Source organism: Palaemon carinicauda, chromosome 44 (genome assembly GCF_036898095.1).
Source record: "Palaemon carinicauda isolate YSFRI2023 chromosome 44, ASM3689809v2, whole genome shotgun sequence".
Classification (NCBI taxonomy): Eukaryota; Metazoa; Arthropoda; class Malacostraca; order Decapoda; family Palaemonidae; genus Palaemon; species Palaemon carinicauda.
Genome location: NC_090768.1, coordinates 45,273,691 through 45,293,581, shown reverse-complemented (window position 1 = coordinate 45,293,581; position 19,891 = coordinate 45,273,691). Strand labels below are relative to the sequence as shown.

Genomic DNA, 19,891 nt, shown 5'->3' with positions numbered 1-19,891 from the left:
TTTTAAGTAGGCAAATTATTATAGATTTATAAGAAATCTTTTAATTATTAAAGTAGACATAATTTGTTAAGATATAGCGTGATAAGTGTTGTGTGAATGATTATGAATAAATTAATATGTGTGTATATACACATATATATATATATATATATATATGTATGTATATATGTGTGTTATATATATATATATATATATATGCGCGTGTGTGTGTGTATATGTATGTACGTATATGTATCTATCTTTATCTTAACTAATAACAAATCTATAACTAAGCAAAGACGCCGACAGACAAATATCTTTCAGCGTTTAAGGTGATTTTACAAGATTATTTCCCTTGACCTGCTGATTATCATCATAAGAAATGATAAACCATAGTTCTGCAATTTCGGTGTTTTCAGTTTACCCTATCCTTAAGAAATTTCAATTTCACTCAGTCAGGGAAATTTTTAATGATTTTAGATCAAAGCACTTACACCATGCTATAAACCAAGAACCTTTTCGTGGCGAGCACCATCAATGGCACAGCCACAATTTCCTTTTTATTAACCATTATAGAAATACATTTCCAGTACATATATATCTAGTTGTCATGTTTTCATATATCATTTATGTTTTCAAGTTATCGGCGGGCATTACATTACGGTCTTGTATTTTCACACTTCCGGTTTTATATATATATATATATATATATGTATATATATATATATATATATACAGTATATGTGTATATATATATATATAGTATATATATATATATATGTATATATATATATATATATATATGTATATATATATATATATATATATATCTTCATCATCATCCGTTATTAGTCCACTGCAGAGCAAAAGCCTCAGACATGTCCTTCACTTGCATCTGTTTATGATATTTCTGTGCCATTCCACACCCGCAAAACTTTCCTTGTTCGTCAATCCATCGTCTTCGCTTCCTTCCGCTGCTTATTTTACATTGTCTGTTATTCTTAATATTCATCTAGTGTCTGTTATTCTCCTTATATATCCTGCTCATGTCTATTTCTTTTTCTTACATATTATCCATGTTACCCTTTTTCTGTCTCTTATTGTTATTCCCATCATTATTCTTTCCATAGCTCTTTGAGTTGTAATTAGCTTATGGTCTAAGGCTTTAGAACATATACCGTATTTCCCGTGTCATAAGACGCACCTTTTTTCACGAAAAATGCCCTGAAAATCACCCTGCGTCTTAACACTCAAGAAAAAGTTATATAGGGGAGTTTGGCATCCCTCAAACACCAAATTATTGACATACAAGCACCCAAATTTACGAGATAGAATATAAACCTACTATTATCATGCATATTTAATAAATTCATTTTCATATTGCACTTCATTTAATGAAGTACAGTAGCAAATTATTTGTTTGTTTTGGTAATCAGCTGATGAGTCGCCAATCCCCTTCCATAAGCAGACATGCCAACTAGTGGTCTTGTAGCAGACGACACTATGTCATAGTTGTTTATGCAGTATATATCTTTTTTCTCATATATATTTTGTTGGTATTTTGTATTAAAGAAATTTATTGAAGATGACTTTATTGCATGAGTTCCGAAATAATACAAACAGACAGTTCCTGAATACACCTTGGAAAAAACTTCTGTTAGCTGAGTGCAGTATTACCAAGTTAGCAGAAATGTAATTAGACTTAGAATCGCGATAAACAGTAGCAAAAGTATTCCACCTTAAAGAATTTCTAGATTTATTTGATCAATAATTACATTTTATGTGAAAATATTTAGCCTATATTAGGAATTTTGGAAATATTACTAAATTTTACCTCTTTACTAAGATGTTATGAAGAACCTTTGGCGACACTGCTACTTGAAACACCAAACACTATGACTAAACGTGTAGTTGTGGTGGAAACTACGACAGGTTTAGTGGTTTTCTTATATGAATATGTATTAAAATTGGGATAATCGACATAAAGCTAAATAATTTTAACTTGAACATTTCATAATACACCCAAAATAATAAAAATTACTGTACCAGACAATAATCACTCTAGAGTCGCTAACCAGGGATTTCTGCTAAGTTTTTAAAATCCTCAAATTATTTTTTTTTTTCTAAAATTGCCTTGCTAATTTAAAGGTGCGTCTTACCACTTGTAGCGTCTTATGACACGGGAAATACGGTATGTGTTTGTGTATATATGTACATATATATGTATGTGTATGAATTTGGGAGTTACGTACTTATTTTTGTATACATATAAAATACTGTTAACTTTTTCCCTATATCAGGCACTCTACTCAACATGCCCGAACGATGCTGTGGAAGTAAGGTCCCCATAGATGTGGAGAGCGCTAAAGTTACTGGAAGATTTGACAGAGTGGCCGCTGCTGGATCGATCAAGGTAATGAGAGATGCTCTGACTCTAAGTTGTAAGGTTTATAGCAGAGAATTTAGGAATTAATGATTGTAAAGAAAATATAGATCATCCATAGCGAAAAAAAAATCACAATTTTATCCTAATTTAAGATATTGATTAAAGTCTTGCAAAAAAAATTATTGTCCAATAGGTAAATGACACATATCCATGTTTTCTATACCACCTTTATTCCGATCAGCACTTCTTACTTCACATTCTCCCTGCTATACCATTTTTTATCCAAAATATTTAATCTCTCCACATGCTTAAGGTTTAACCCCCTCTCCCACCTTTGTCCTGTATGGCAATCTCTGTACCTCACTCCCTTTTGGTCACATAACCCCTCGTTTTCCTATCTTTAATCCTCTCATTTCCAGAGGCAATCACAACTCATTACCCTGCTTTACATTCCATTTTTAGTTCTACCATGGCTATAAGATCATTAGCTTAATGCAGCGCCCTTAGATCATTTTGTTCAATGATCGTACCGAGAGTGTCATTTATCAGTACGAACAGAAAAAAAAGTGATCTCGGGACCCTGAAGCTCACTTTAGCATCATATGCTTTACCCACCATTGTTTGTGCTTTTTCCATATATTGTTTCTACCAGTTTCTCCAATCTTTCAAGGACTTACCTCTTCCTTGGACATTAGTGCGCCACTTCTGTTGGGACCCTGTCATAAGCTTTCTCCATATCTGTGGAAGTGAGGTACCTTTTTCCAATTCGCTTCACGTCTTCTCTTGCAATTATCTCACAATAAATATATTGTACTTTTACCTTTGGTAAAGCCTGTTTCTGGTCATCTGTCTCAACAATTGACCTTATTTTGTCATCCAAGATTCTTTCCATCACTTTAAACTTGCTATAGTTCACGTTAGTTAAACATGCTATATTTCACGTTAGTTAAACATGCTATATTTCACGTTAGTTCACACAGTCTTGCGCAACCCACTTTGCATATATTTTTGCTCCCAAATTTTTCTTATCAGCATATAAAAAATACTTTAAGCATTTTAAGCTGTAATTATGAAGGATCGGGAGCATTTCATATTTCATTCTACCCATGGCCTTTTTCTTTCTCCACTTGAACCTGTGTGATTTGTCACTCACTCCTTCCACCCTTTCTTACTGCCACATCTCATTTCTATAGTGATCAGCTCTTTACAACATTTTCATGTCTTCCTTTTTGCAAAATATTTCCATATCTCACACATTTAGTTAAAATTTTGTTCCCTTGTGACTCATCTTAGAAAAATATGTTCTGTTGTTATTCCTATATCCACAATTCTCTGTTCACTGTTTCCAAACATCTAGCTTCTGTCAATGTACTTGTGGCTGCTCAAAACGCTACCATGTACGATTTCTTCAGCATTTGGAAGATGGCCAACTCTCCAATCCATAAAGGCCTTTTATTACTACTTGACAGCAACGTGAACCTTTGCCTGCAGACCTATGCCCCCTTGTTGATCCTGTTTTAACCAATAAACTCTCAATACAGTTTGTTTTTACATACTCATTATGCAGGTGCTTAGCATCCTCTATATTTTCCCATTTCTCACCAACTCATGTGCTCCTTGTTTACATACTCTTTAGGATTCGATTTTGGGGCCCTTCCCTCTTATTTTTGGCTCTCTAACTTTCATTTTTATATCCATGATCAACAGACTAGGCTGCTGCACACACACATGCCTCCTCAAGTATAACTTTGCAGTCCTCACAGTTTTCTGCCTATTCTCTTTACTATTATGTAATCCATTTGGGTTTTTATCACAACACTTTCTTATGTTATTAAATGTCTTCTGGGTTTTCGGAAAAATGTATTCATACAGGTCACATAAATAATATGTACAATTTGCAAGAAATTCCATTCTCATCCTTTCTCTTATTTTGGGGCTTTTTTTATTCATCCTTCTATCCCTTACCCGTTCTTTTCATGTCCGCACCATGGATAATTTCTTATCCTTCATTCTCTACCCATACTGCTGTCTATAAAGGCCTCCTTTACAACTTTCTGGGCACCCAGTACGAGTGCTAAAGCATACATCACATTTATGCTAACTTCTTTGAAGAGCATTCTCACGTATCCTTAACCTTATCCTTCAAATCGGTACTTATAATAACTCCCACTTCTTTCCATCTTGAAAACAAGAACAGTAAAATTTGCAGCCATTTCCGATCTCTCGTACCCCTTGTCTTCTATATCCTCTTCTCCTTTACTGTGTCCTCTGTCGCTCTTTCCATAACATCTATAATCTCTCTTACTGTTCCTGTAATAAACCCTACATTCCATGTGCCTATTGTGTATGCCAGTAAAGACATGAGCATACAGGGTACACCTTACATCTGTCCAGATCTTCATCAATTGCACTGAACATGGTAGTTATATTGACAAACAATTTAAAAACTGCAATCCCTTGACAGCTTCACCTGTAGCCTATATATATATATATATATATATAAAGATATATATATATACATATATATATATATATATATATAAAGATATATATATATATATATATATATGAAGATATATATATTTATATATATATACGTATATGTATGTGTGTATATATATACGTATATGTATATATATATATATATATATATATTTATATATATATGTGTGTGTGTGTGTGTGGGAGGCCTTTAGTGTCAATAGGCGTAGGAGATAATATATATATATAATATATATGTATGTATGTATGCATATATGTATGTGTGTACTTATGCATTTATATTTCTGTCTACACATATATTTATATATGTGTGTGAAATATTGTAAATTAGATAAGTGAAAAGTTCGAGTGCTAAAAATATAAAGCTATGTAGAATGCAAATTCAAACATGAATCAAACCAGCAATCATATCCTCCCAAGCATAGAAACACAGTGACAAACGCACGCACTCGTTTGCTCACTCATACATTCGCCGGGAAAACCAATCCCATCCTTGTCTGACTGATGGAATGCTAGCAAGCACTGCTCACATCCGACCTAGACACCACGCAAGGAAGAGCGGTAGTGATGTAAATACAGTTCGTTCCGCTCTTTTGCAGTTGTCTAGGGTTGGTTTTAGTGATCTGCTTGGCATGAGAATAGGAGGCGGTGAGATTAGTTGGAAGTTTGGTAGAGTTGTCGATTGTGAATCATTATTTCATATCTAGGTCATCCTGGTTTTCTAGTTTTTCGCTTTTCATTCAAATTTCATTTCTTTTATCAGTTGTCTAATTCACCGTATTCATCTGTTCCTGAAACATGCATTTTCTCTCTCTCTCTCTCTCTCTCTCTCTCTGTATATATATATATATATATATGTGTGTGTGTGTGTGTGTATGTATGTATATAATAATTCAGCTCACTTATGACAGATATTTGTATATATGTATATATGTGTATAATATATATATATATATGTGTGTGTGTGTGTGTGTGTGTGTGTCTATTAAGTATGATCATCATGCACTTTGAGAAAATGAATAGTGCTTGAATAAAACATGCAAATTCATCATATATTTTGAGGTTTGTATTAAAGGTTTAGGTAAAGTAATTATTACGAATCAATGTAATGTTCTCCATTGCTTTAATAAAGGTAAAGAGACTTATCCTTAACATCGAAATACTATTTTATCTTTCTTTTTCTGGGGAGGAGGATTTCTCCCTTGCTTACATATTCAGACTATCTCAACACATTCTGTTTGATATTCCTTGCGCAGCCCATCGTTGTTGTCAAAATGCAAATGAGCTAATTTGAGTTGTGCCTCAGATTTGGACAGATTTGTTGGTATTCGCTGATTGCATCGATTTAGATTTTTACTTTTATTTGTGCTGTATAAGCAATTTCAATCTCCTTCGTATTAGCAGATATTTTCCCAGTGTTTCATAGAAAGTGTTTTGCCACGGAACATATTTTATGGTGATTATTATTAGCGGTATAATTGTGCAGTTGTAGAATATTTTCAACCATGAAATATTTCTTCGAGATTGGGAGTGGCCTTAGATCAAAATAAGGTAGCAGTCAAACGTGCATTGATCTCAATCTGTGTAAAATCTTTTATACAGTCTCTCTACTTTATCTTGTAAATGGTTGTTCTCACGTATCTTTGTTGGTACCTTTAAAGTTGGAAATTTTTTTAAAATCTCAAAGGTATATTTGTAAGATTTTTTTAACTCTTCATTCCACGGTTGAGTTTTTGTCACATTTTTCTCAGTAAAGCTATTTATAATAAACTAATTTTTCTCAGTTATAATGTAAGTTGTGTTACGTTTTCAATGGATAAACGCTTGACTTGTAGAAATTGGGCTTCTGTGGTGAGAAATACGTTCAATATTGGTTGATGCAATAAACAATCTCTCTCTCTCTCTCTCTCTCTCTCTCTCTCTCTCTCTCTCTCTCTCTCTCTCTCTCTCTCTCTCTCTCTCTCTCTCTCACATGATGCTTTTGTAGCACGCCTAACTGGCAAAGCTAAGGTACCGCGTTCGGGTCTTGGCCTGCACGAGGGGAACAGATGGGTGCGATCCTAAAAATTGAAACTGCCTCCGTTCACCTAAGCATCAAATTAGTAAGCTAGCTGTTAGCGACCGATGCAGATGGCAGCTAGAATGGAGAGAGTAAAAGTTGAAAAGAGGAAGAAAAATAGACGTAAGCGTCTGTCCTCTTCCTTACAACACTTGCATGCCATCAAAACAGAAGAGCATCGACGAGGTAATCATCATTCTACGGGATGAAACCATTCAAAATACTCTCTCTCTCTCTCTCTCTCTCTCTCTCTCTCTCTCTCTCTCTCTCTCTCTCTCTCTCTCTCTCTCTCGTTTTTTAGAGAAGTGTTTTTCACATTTCATTCTTTCTTTACAAGATGTCACTTACAAATGGTGAATTTAATCATGGCTGCATCTCTCTTCCCACAAGTCTTTGTTTATTTTCATGTCTTTTGTTGTTGCGCATTCCAATGTTTTTTTTTTTTTAAGATGACTCACATCATCTGTTTAGAGTAACATCTTCTGTAAAAAGAATGGTTTCTTTTGTTTGTGAAATCAAAGAACGTTATGCGAGGCAGACAGTCAAATTCTCAAGTTACATGAACATTTTCCCCCTTAAGTTTGCCCATCTCATGATGCTAATTGATATATCTACTAAGTGACATTTGTGTTTTTGTTTTTTCCGAGGGTGTCTGATAAACCAACACGAACCATGAAAAAGCATCAAACCCATTCTTCAATTCACCTAAAAAATTAGGTTACATCCTTGACCCAGTAAACGGGACTCCCAGACAATGGGGTTATACTACAATTGAAGCTCCTGTGAATGAGGGTGCGTCAAAACACCGCTGCTTTCATGTTGTTTATGGTGTGATTTCTTACTTCCTTAATTCTCGTCCTTATCTTTTACTTTTTATTAGTTTTCTTACCAAGAAGCGAAGATTTGCTTAAACTGTTGAATTAAAGATGGAATTATTTTTGCCACTGGCTGTCTTTGATAATAATTCACTGTGAAGTTTTCCATCGTATAAAAACATTTAAAAGGGGATTCACAGAACAAAACTACTACGGCTTTTTGTTTGCAAGAAATTGACCTCCTTGGTGTTGATATCCTGACATTTCTTATAGTCTAACTTCACAATTTGTATTCATTTTTGACTAATCTTCTGACTGGAAATTTTAGGATATTCCAATCTCATATCTAAATTTCTTTATAGACTTCCTTCAAATCTTACAATTAGGATCACTGAAACGTCTTCCTTTTGAAATCTGTACAAAACTGCCGAAAGAGTCGTATTCAATAGTTTAGTTACCCGTTTAGTTAGTGCATACACGTAAACATGCGCTAATGTATATATAACTTATTTGTATATGTGTATGTATGTATATATATATATATATATATATATATATATATATATATATATATATATATATATATATATATATATATATATATATATATATATATATATATATGCCATCCTGTATTCCCTCAACCATAAAATGTTAATCAAGATTTCTTAGCTCCATTGCCATGACAAAAGAATATGCGCACCAGATGGCAGTAAAGTACCACAATAGTTTTCTGTTGCTTTGCAGCTATTTTGGTCGTTTGCCTCGTCATTTCATATTTCCTTATTTCATACATCTTCCTTCTTTGTAACAAGATAGTTTTGTACATATGGAATTTTTTTATATTGACACTGTAACCGGATAGCTGTGATGTGATTAAGTTACCTTATGAGGCTTTTATTTGGAGAATTGATTAGTCTTCAATCATACCACCGGGTACTATTCGCACATTCTTTACTAACAGTATCATCACTGATTGAAATAGTTGTAGTTTGCATTCACACATTTTCTTTAAACATCCCACAACCAGAGCTAGGAAAGCCAATTTTATTCCCCCTTACTTTCTGTAGGTACTGGATTTATTGGAAACCTGCTAGAGGTTTGTGGAAGGAATATCATCTAAGTGTACTTGAATTATTTTAGGTTAGGGATATGAAAGAAGCAATTGAAAATAGTCCCTTTTATGAAAATATACCTATGAAATATTGTATTGTAGTAGTATATTTTACAGATAAATATGGATAAAATTTAAATTTACATTCTTGAAAAATCAAGGAAGACTAAACTTATGTAGGAATGAAGTGCGGAAATATCTATCAGGAAGAACAGTTCCAAAGAATGCATTGCATACACTTGAACGATGAAGTGTCTATGGATATTCGCTAAACTTTAGAAAAACTGAGTAAAATACTCCGTGAAGGCTGTTTTCATGAAAGAAAGGTTCTGTTTCTTGGAGTGTGAACCAGTTTCTTTCCTTTCAAAGTAATGCCATCGAGATCTTAAGTTGCCCAGAAATGAAAAGTTCTTATATTCAGATGTCAATGGGTTTTTTTTTATCTTGCTTTTATATAACTGTGTAAATAATCGAGGCCTCTTTGGAATGTAGCTCTCATATATAGGCCCCCTCCTCTCATCTGGATAAGCGCCGATGTATATTTTGGCCAAAGCAACGACTGCATCTTTTTTCACTGCCAACAAATTGAGCATTCAGTTTTTCTTTCTTGCATAAGGTCTTTCCATTACCATTTTATGTTCAAATAGAGCGAGGTCAGTTCATTAAAACTTTCTTTTTTATACTGCAAACTCAGGAATTTCATTTTTATCTGGGTTATCCATGATGTTTTATGAATAAATCCCTATTCCACACAGGCTGACACCTTCCCCTTCCTCTGTATGGTTAGATTAAATATTCTCATATCGCCTTGTTTCCTTGGATATTTTTTTGTATACATTATCCCTCTTATTTTTCAGAGTTTTCTAGTTTCTTTTGTCATCTTTTGTTCATACTCTATATTGAAGGATTTTTCTTGGCCCCTCTGAAACCCCCATGATCTTAAAAATGATTTTCACTATACTACATTATTAATTCAATTTTATTGATACAATAAAAAATAGATATTAAGGAGTCCTGCAGTAGTGTCGTCTGATCCGTATGTGGTTCTAGGAGAAAATTAAAATACAAATGAGAGAAAAATATTTAAAGAGCCATCTTTACTTACATTTTACGGAAACGTACCCATTGCGTCGAAGACTGAAGATTACTTGTAATATCCAGGATGAAAATATGAGTAGAGTAGGTTAAATTATCACGAATAGTAAATTTTTTCAATAATTAGCTGTCAAGATCATGCAATTTAACAGGTTCATATTCATTGTGTTATATCAAATTACTATTAATTTTGTAATTTCTCTCGATTTCATGCATACTGTATATATTTGATTGTCTATTTTGAACTCTGCTGCTTTGAGGTTTAATCTTAAATGCATATTGATCTTCAGGTATATATTTTTGGTACTTATCTTTTTCCTCCTTTCTCAGGTTATTGAGGTCCCAGAGGAGGACACGGACCTACTTCCCCCCTCGGCTGTTAGGGATTTGAAGATCTCGGTGACAGGTCCCAGGACCTTAATGTTAACCTGGACTGCTCCAGGGGATGACCTTGATTCGGGAAAAGGTAAGAGTACTAAATATATTTTATACATGTAATAAATATTTTTCACTCGTGGTTATCTTCACATTTTTACATGTAAATATATATATATATATATATATATATATATATATATATATATATATATATATATATATATATATATATATATATGTGTGTGTGTGTGTGTGTATGTGTTGTGTGTTAGTGTATATATATATATATATATATATATATATATATATATATATATATATATATATATATATACATATATATGTATATATATATATATATATGTACATATATATATATATATATATATATATATATATATATATATATATATATATATATATATATGTGTGTGTGTGTGTGTGTGCGTGTGTGTGTGTATCCTATATTTTTCTACGTGAAAGTACATTCACCTTAAAATAATGCAATTGGATTTATTGTGAATACTAATTTTCAATTTGCTAATTGTATCCTTTTAGATGGAGACTTTGATCATATATATTTTAATTTACAAATGCACAAATGTTTGTGGTTCAATTTTAGGTCAAATGTATCTCTGCCATTTACATATTCTGATGTGATTTACTTCATAGAAAAAAAGAAAAAAACTTTTAACCACTCTCAGTAGATTACTATTTTCACCCTTCACAACACTCCGCTAACAATGCTAACTCAAGTTCTTGTGGTCCTTGTGTTAAACTTACTTTCTTGCAATTGAATTATATTTTTTTCTATATATTTGTTTTCTGAAATACTTCAGAATAATACTCCCTTCTTTTACGTTAACTAACTAGTTTATGCTATTGAGCATTTATGTTTCAAAATGTTTAATAATTATTCAGCATTACCTTATAACAAACTTTTAATTATTTTCCCAAAATAATCCCTTCTTTGAATTATCCCCTTTTGAAGTGCAAAGCAAATTCTAGTTTTGTATGATACCGATTTGCTTCTATTCGCATTTGAGGAATCGAGTCATAAACTTTTATTGATGAATCATAATTCAGATAATTATTAAGGGTGAGTGTTTTTTTTTTTTGTTTTTTTTAATAGTACAATGCATTAGGTTAATCACGAAGAGTATATACTACTTGACGTTCTTCGTAAGGATGTTAAATTTTGATGATCTTTTAAGTAAAACCTGGATTTCTTATCCTGTGTAGAGTATTTCATTTACTCAAAATGAATTCCCTATCCATTATCTTAGAATAAACTAAGGAGATGTGCAGAACTATGAATCTGTGTCCTTTTTTGTTATTCATTGTTAGTATGCTGATGTAAAGCAAATTAAAGAAAAGTGTAATATAGAGTGTTCTTGATTCGTGGTTAAAAGGGGGTACAGACATTTCCCCACCGGGCATTTTCCCCATCAGCCAAGTACACAGGTGGACAGTTTCCCCACCATGTATATCATAAGCCTAAAACTCTTAAATTATTAAATAAAAAAGGGAAACTTTCCCGCCAGTGGGGAAATTGTCCTGGATCCGGTTAAAAGGCAGATTCGTCACAAATTAAAACAAGACACTAATGTAACCTAATAATTTTATAATCTCTTTTAGAAGTCTGGTTATTTAGGATCATTTTGTGTATATGCATAAGCTTTACAATTGATCAATAAAGAGCAGAATTATGAAATATCACCCACGTAGATAATTTGATTTCTTGTTCTTTTCTTCAGTCTCTGGGTACATCATCCGTCTCACTGATACTCGCTATGACCTTCGGGAGAGACGTTTTGACCAAGCGTCTTCTTACACTGAGCTCGATCTCCATGATTTGTTAGAAGCCTCTGGAGTCTACCAAGAAGCTGGGGCTAAAGTCAAGGTGTCCTTTAATGTAGGCGATAAGGTTCCCGTTCCATTAAATCCAGGGCAACAATATTACTTGGCTTTTAGGTCTCTCGATGATTTTAATAATACAAGGTAAGTCTCTTTCATACAGTTTATGCATGTTCCTCCGTATATACCGACTGCCTCATTGGTCAAAGACTGTGCCTAAGAATATATATATATATATATATATATATATATATATATATATATATATATATATATATATATATATATATATATATATATATATATGTGTGTGTGTGTGTGTGTGTGTGTGTGTGTGTGTGTGTGTATATATATATATATATATATATATATATATATATATATATATATATATATATATATATATATATATGCATGCGCCAATACTGGATCCTACATTGGTCAAAGACTGTGCCTAAGAATATTATATATATATATATATATATATATATATATATATATATATATATATATATATATATATATATATATATATATATATATATATATATATGCGCCAATACTGGATCCTACAGTAACATTTGTCTTACTCTATGTGATTATTCTATTATTGGAATATATGGTAACGAAACACCATTCAGCGTGTTTCTTAGGTAAGGTTTTCATAAAACAGAAGGCGGATTTTGACCCTTCATCCCTACTTTTGGAAGTTTCGTCCTATGGCCATCCTTGACAATATTCAAAAGGATTCCGAGGTCAGAGTATCTACATAAATCGAGAAGTTTATTAATCGTTTTAAAACCTTTCTTAATTCTTTAAGTTTCTTTATTGCAAAAGGTAGGTTTATCATGATCTTTTTCTTTACCGTTATCAACTAAGTTGACTTTATTTTCTTATTCTGTGCGACTCGTTTGGATAATGCCAAGGAGTAATTTGCATTAAACTGGAAAATTTTTATTTTTTACACGTAATTGAAAGTATATTCCATAGTTTTTCATTATAGAAATACGAATGTACTAATACCAAGGAAATTATTGGTAGTAGTTGGAGCATTGATTAGCCATTCGTGCGACTTACTCCAGTAATTGCAGTATTATAGTACTGCAATTGGTCCACGTTATCTAGTAAAAGGGTCTATTTGATTTTTTTTATTCCAGTCCAGTCTCGAACGTCGCTACGTTTACATTGCCGGAACCCCCTACTACTACTACAACGACTACCACGACTACAACCACCATCATTCCACCAACAACGACTATTACAACAACGACCACTCCAGTACCGACTACAACCGCCATAGAAACCTACCGGGACACAAGAACAACAGAAGAATACCAAAGCATATTGGAGACTGATCACACCAATCAGATCACTGCAACACTTGAAGGGCACGTTGTCTCCAGCCCTCCGGAAGACGAACCTCGCAAACGAAGAAAAGAAAGGAAGAAGAAGACAAAGGGAAGGAAGAACAGGAGGAGGAAGGTCAAGGGGAAAAGAACCAGGAATGAAGAACAAGAAGTGGAAACATTCGACTCGTCAGTATACTTTCAAATATTGCAAAATATCCAGAAGCTGAAGGACAGCTTCGACAATTCTAACAGAGGCTCTTAGCTTTTTATAACAAGATTCGCCCAGTCTGCTACACCATAGACTCTGATTTTGGCAAGAGCACAGAGTCTTATGTTTTATACTGAATGTGATAATTAATAATAGCTTTTATAGGATTTAACAAACTGCGATGCGCTTTCTTCCAAAGTAGAAAATTTGGAGAAGCTGCTTTGGCTTGTTTGATAACGCTTAGATGTTTATAATTCATTCATATTGTAGAAATGACTGTATGTTATGATAAACCCAGACAGTGGTTTTAAGTTTATACCTAAGAATTACTTACATTTGCATGGTGATTAACCGCTCTGTAATCTATTACTGATATGGTTTCATTTTTATGAAAACTTTATGCGTAAGGAGGATCATGCCAGTGTCATTTACGTATTACTGTAATTACCCTTAACTTCAAAGGTTCATTCGTCTGATCGTGATTTTGATTAGAGCTGTGTACCATATCAGTTATTCATATGCCTGAATAGCTCTGAATAGTTTATGCAAAGGAAAACATAATGATGTTTTTTTTCTCGGTTTATTCCATGTCTGATAGTTATAATTCAATACATTGCATAAATCGGACTTAATCTAGAGATTAAATGGCACACTGCTGATAATCTTAACTCGATAGCCTCACCTGGGAAATTTCATAAAGCACATAAAGGGAGTTTTATTCTTATATATACTTCATGCCGTTCAAATTTATAATCTCAAAAGTTATCATAGACAACTAAAATTGCGCTCGAAAATGTGCCTTATTTGATTAGCGGAAGATCGAATATTGTTTAGAAATTGCATTACCCTCAAATTTCAAATCAGATCCAGACTTTATATAAATCTCCTTTCTTTTGACTTTCTGTATTTAGCATTGACTCTTAATCATTTAAAATATTGTCACGGATAATCTTTTAAGAATGAAATTGCAATAAGAATGCTAAATCCTTATCGCATTCTCGATTTATCATATACCCTGATGTTACTCTTAAAGTAGCTTTGATTATGGTGCGTCAGTATTTGTACAAAACACATTAAGCTAAAAACTCTTTCCATGCTAGATTTAGGGGATGGTCAGTGAATGACATGTTCAGAGTATATATGCCTACGATGTGTTTTCATAGTTTCGATTTTGAATATATATATATATATATATATATATATATATATATATATATATATATATATATATATATATGATGTTTGTAAGTGTATGTGTGTTTATGTATGTATGCATGTACAGTATGTATACACACAAGTCTAGATAAGTGCTTAAATATTAATAAATTCTCGTAACAAAAATAGGTAAAACAAAAACTGTTTTACCTTCTTGCTATGAATAAAATCAATTACTAGTATGATAAACGTGAACTATTATTCATATGTAGTATCCACATCATGCAAAGTTACCGTAATTTACTTAACAAACGTCTCCATAAACTGAAAGTGCTTATCATTGGCAAGGTAATAGATCAAAGTTTTGCAGGTTGCAGAAAAAAATGGCGATTTCCGGAATTCTATTTTTGAAAAGCGCTTTTACAGCAACGAAAAGAATTTTTCATTTCATCAAGCTTGAATTTTGTACTTTAACCTTGTATTCTCGTCATTTTTATAACATTTTGCGAAATAAATGAATAAAGAAAAATCGAATAAAATCACTCTAAAATAATCCGTGAACAGCTGTAACAAATAACATTACACTTTTTGGTGACGAGAAAGTTCATATATATATATATATATATATATATATATATATATATATATATATATATATATATATATATATATATACATATGTATATATATGTATATATATATATATATATATGTGTACTTATATATATTACATATATACACATGTATATATATATATATATATATATATATATATATATATATATATATATATATATATATATATATATATATATATATGTGTGTGTGTGTGTGTGTGTGTTTATATATAGCTATATATATGTGTATAATATATATATATATATATATATATATATATATATATATATATATATACATACACATATATGCGATGTCCGGTAATCTACGTGAACTCTCTAGCTTATAGAGCAAAGAATGTATGGCTTAAGATCACCAGTAGCTCGGACTCGCAATCCAAGCTATTTTTATTTTTCATTATTATTTTTTATACCTCCTCATTTAATTGTTGTAAAAACAATTTATAGAACTCTCCGAACATTAGTATCGTCACTTTTTTATTTTCATAGCAAACATTCACTTATGAATAAGTTTCTTGATTGAAAATGCCTGGAAAAACATCATTAGAATATATTTATGCTACTCTTTACTGACTCCCATCTTTATTATTATTATTACTAGCTACCCAACACGGAATTTATTATCGTATAATTCTTGAGAAAATGCCATCTCTAACTAACTTTACTTTTACTCATCAGCAAATACAGTATGCATGTTATTGTCCAAATTTAATACTTGTGACCTACTAACAAGTAACCTATTAGTTCTTAAAAGATTTTACACATGTACCTTTGGTACAGGAAGTTAGTTAAATTAAGTACAATTTTTGAAAGGTTAGTGTAAGGGTTTAGATCTCGTAACCGAAACAGTTGATATATATTTTCGCAGCACCTTTATTCTAAAACTCAGAATGGGATTTTTCATATAGAAACGATTTTCTAAATAAAGTTGATTGTCACCTATTTCAGAATTTCTAGACAACGCTCATTTTAAATTACGATTTTTCCAGTTTTCACTTTCAAAGTTTTATTTAGAAACAACTAGGAATTTGCATTACCGTTTAGTTTTTGTTTTCTACTCTTGAATCTCTTATTTATAATTTTATATGTTTTATTTTACGAACTATCCTCTGTATTTATTTCTATTTTCGAGATTATTGTCAAGTTTTTATTCTGTAACTCGGTTTTCTATTTCTATATCAGAAAAATTCCTCTACGGAAAAAGGATTTTGATTATCTATTTCATCACTTACTTTTCTGTATATATCGTATTTTAAAATAGACTATTTCATTGTCCGCGAGTAAATCGTTCACTCTTGATTTGTGTGCTTGAATTTTAAAGAGATATAATTTTCAATATCGATACAATTCAAATTTTACGGAATAGTCTACATGTGCTGTATATGACTTCTTCTTTTCACTCGATGTCTTTGAGGACAATGATGAATATTAGCACATAGAAAAGGCAAGAAATAAGTCCCCATTTATTGTAATTTACTTTTGTATTGGTTTTGAGCCTTTATTTACCACCAGTTTCAGGATAACTAATCTATGGTCACCGATAAGAACCATTCATTTCGATAGAGGAATGTTTGAAGACATGGATTTCTCTGTAAGAATATCTTTTAGAATACTTTGTTTCATATTTATGTATAATATGTGTGTATATATATATATATATATATATATATATATATATATATATATATATATATATATATATGTGTGTGTGTGTGTGTGTGTGTGTGTGTGTGTATATATATATATATACACATATATATATATACATATATATATATATATATATATATATATATATATATATATATATATATATATATATATATATATATATATATATATGTTTTCAGCTATTCTAAATGTCTACGTTTGAACCTTTATTGCTTTATACTGTTTTCTCCTCTCCCACCCTTGGCCAACTTCCTTTCTTCATCCCATATCCTTACTAGATAGTACTCATGCAAAATGTTTCTTTTGGTACTGAAAGCGACATTGTACTCCGTCAGATATAGATACCCGCCAGGATGCTTCGGAGACAGTGGGCAAAGTGTGGCGGACGGGAAACTCTGCGACGCCATTTCAGCTCTAATCACAGTCATCGACTATTTTGAACAGACACGGGAATATAAACATCTGGATTACTTGTCAGCTATCGTCGTCACGCTCAGAAACAGAGCTCAGCCTCACTGGAGGAGTGAATGATTTGGTGCTACAAAATAATGGAGAGAGAGAGAGAGAGAGAGAGAGAGAGAGAGAGAGAGAGAGAGAGAGAGAGAGAGAGAGAGAGAGAGAGAGAGAGAGAGAGGAGGGTGTGGGTTGTGGGTTGTGTTATGACGGCCTGGGGAAGATGAACATTTGAAAAGTATTAAATGGTATGATTTGTGCAAAGAATATATGATACACGAGTTGAAGATATTTAATAAATAATGAATGAAAGAATGAGATATAGTTCATGAATGTTGACTGATAAAGCTTATATCAATAGAAAAATGAATGTGTTGAACAAGTAATTAAGCTAAGACATTTAATGTTTAGAATTTATTTTTTACTTATTTATGAAAGTTTCTTTTCCTGCTCTCTGGCTAGTTCTAACTTTCATAAATGGCTAAAGAAGATGCATTATTCTTAGGCTTCATGTGGGAAAGGGAAATTAATTCTGGCTTCTCTAATCCATTCGTAAAAAACACATGAAGATATGATTTTATTATATTTATAATGTGATATGTTACACCTAATAAAATATTGTGTAGTGAAAATGTTTGATTTGTCAGTGCGTGGTAAAATTATGCATTTGCACTAAGGAAGTTTTACTTGACCATTGTTTTCGGTTATTGTACACTGTTGATATCCGATGATTTATCCTTAATCATATATTTTCTATAAAAAATAATGTAAATCTTAATTGTATTTGGAGTATTTAAAATTATTTTGTTACAATAATGTTCCCTTCTTTATAAGGGAACAGAAATTAACTTGTTGTCTACTGAAGACTGTTTTATGTCGGAAAAGCCGGATAAACTACTGAATATTTACCCATGGTGTAGAAAACCCCACCAAAAAAAAGAGTAGGAACTAACCGGAAGCAAGGTGCAGACACTCTTGTAAACGCAGATTATCGGATGCCAATCAAGAAAAATTAAAACGGTATGAGAAATGATCACCTAGCCGAACAACTTCTTTACCGCTTTAATTTAATGGGAAAACAAAGAACTGCAAAACCATCCACATCCAGTATATTGAGGTGTCACTCTTGATAGAACATTGTCTTTCCCGGAGCTTGTCAACAAGCTCATGAATAAAGTGGCTACCAAAAATAACGTCCTCAGCAAAATAGCATCCTCCAAGTGGGGAGCTGATGCAAAAACTTTAAAGCAAACCACCTTAGCACTAAGTTACTCCAGAGCAGAATATTGTGCTCCTGTGTAGGAAAGATCAAGTCATTCCCAAATAGTGTATACTGAGCTAAATAAAGCCGGCCAACTAATCCCTGGTACATTGAGAGCAACATCCTTACCAGCTTACATCCGTCGAGATGCCATAGCTAGAAAAGAAAAGACCAAACAAGTTAAGGATCCCATGCACCAACTTTACAACCATCGCAAAACAAGAAGACTGAAATCACATAAGAGGTGTATAACTGAAAGAATTAGAGACCTCAGTTATATCAAAATACAGACGGCTAAATGGAGAGTGAGTGATAGTCAGACTACTAACAATGCCCTCTAACCTTAGTGAAGACCTGCCCTGTGGATTTTCCCTTACCTTAAGGAAATAGGTCATCCAAAAGAGAGGAAGATTGATTGATTCATTTAAAGTTTTCAGACATCCTGACATCGAAGGTCATTGACGCCGAAAGAGAGGAAGAACAAAAACTAGTAAGACAAGGGATAACCTCCAGAGATGGGGTTACACAAATAGTGCTGAATGCCCCTACAGGGAGCCAATCCAAACAATGAATCACATGTTGTATAACTGCCACCTAGGGCCTACCTGTTCAGTCATGGATCTAAGAACAGCAAACGACACAACTCTTCAATGACTAGAACAATGGTGCAATATGTTATGATGATGACCTCTTGAATTTTGCTTCATTATTCAATAACTGGGTACTCGCCCAGTTTCACTTCAGCCCTGTGTAAATTATGTGTGGGAAATAATTTCGGGAAGATCTTGTAATAAATATGAGGGATTGGAACACCAACACTTCCGCGCCAACAGACTAGAAAACTGCATTGATACAGTTTGTCAACCGTCGCAAAATTTTAAGTTGAGAGTTTCTCAATATTGGGTTTGTCATTACCAATACCACCTCAGTATTCAGGCGTTACACCTCGCATGGGATAGTACACCCCAGCT

The 19,891-nt window shown here is 32.6% G+C and overlaps 1 pseudogene; it reads left to right on the top strand.

Moving 5' to 3' along the window:
- LOC137634403 (uncharacterized) overlaps nt 1-18,331 on the top strand; it is a 38,767-nt pseudogene extending 20,436 nt beyond the window's left edge.
- The last annotated feature ends 1,560 nt before the right edge of the window (nt 18,332-19,891 follow it).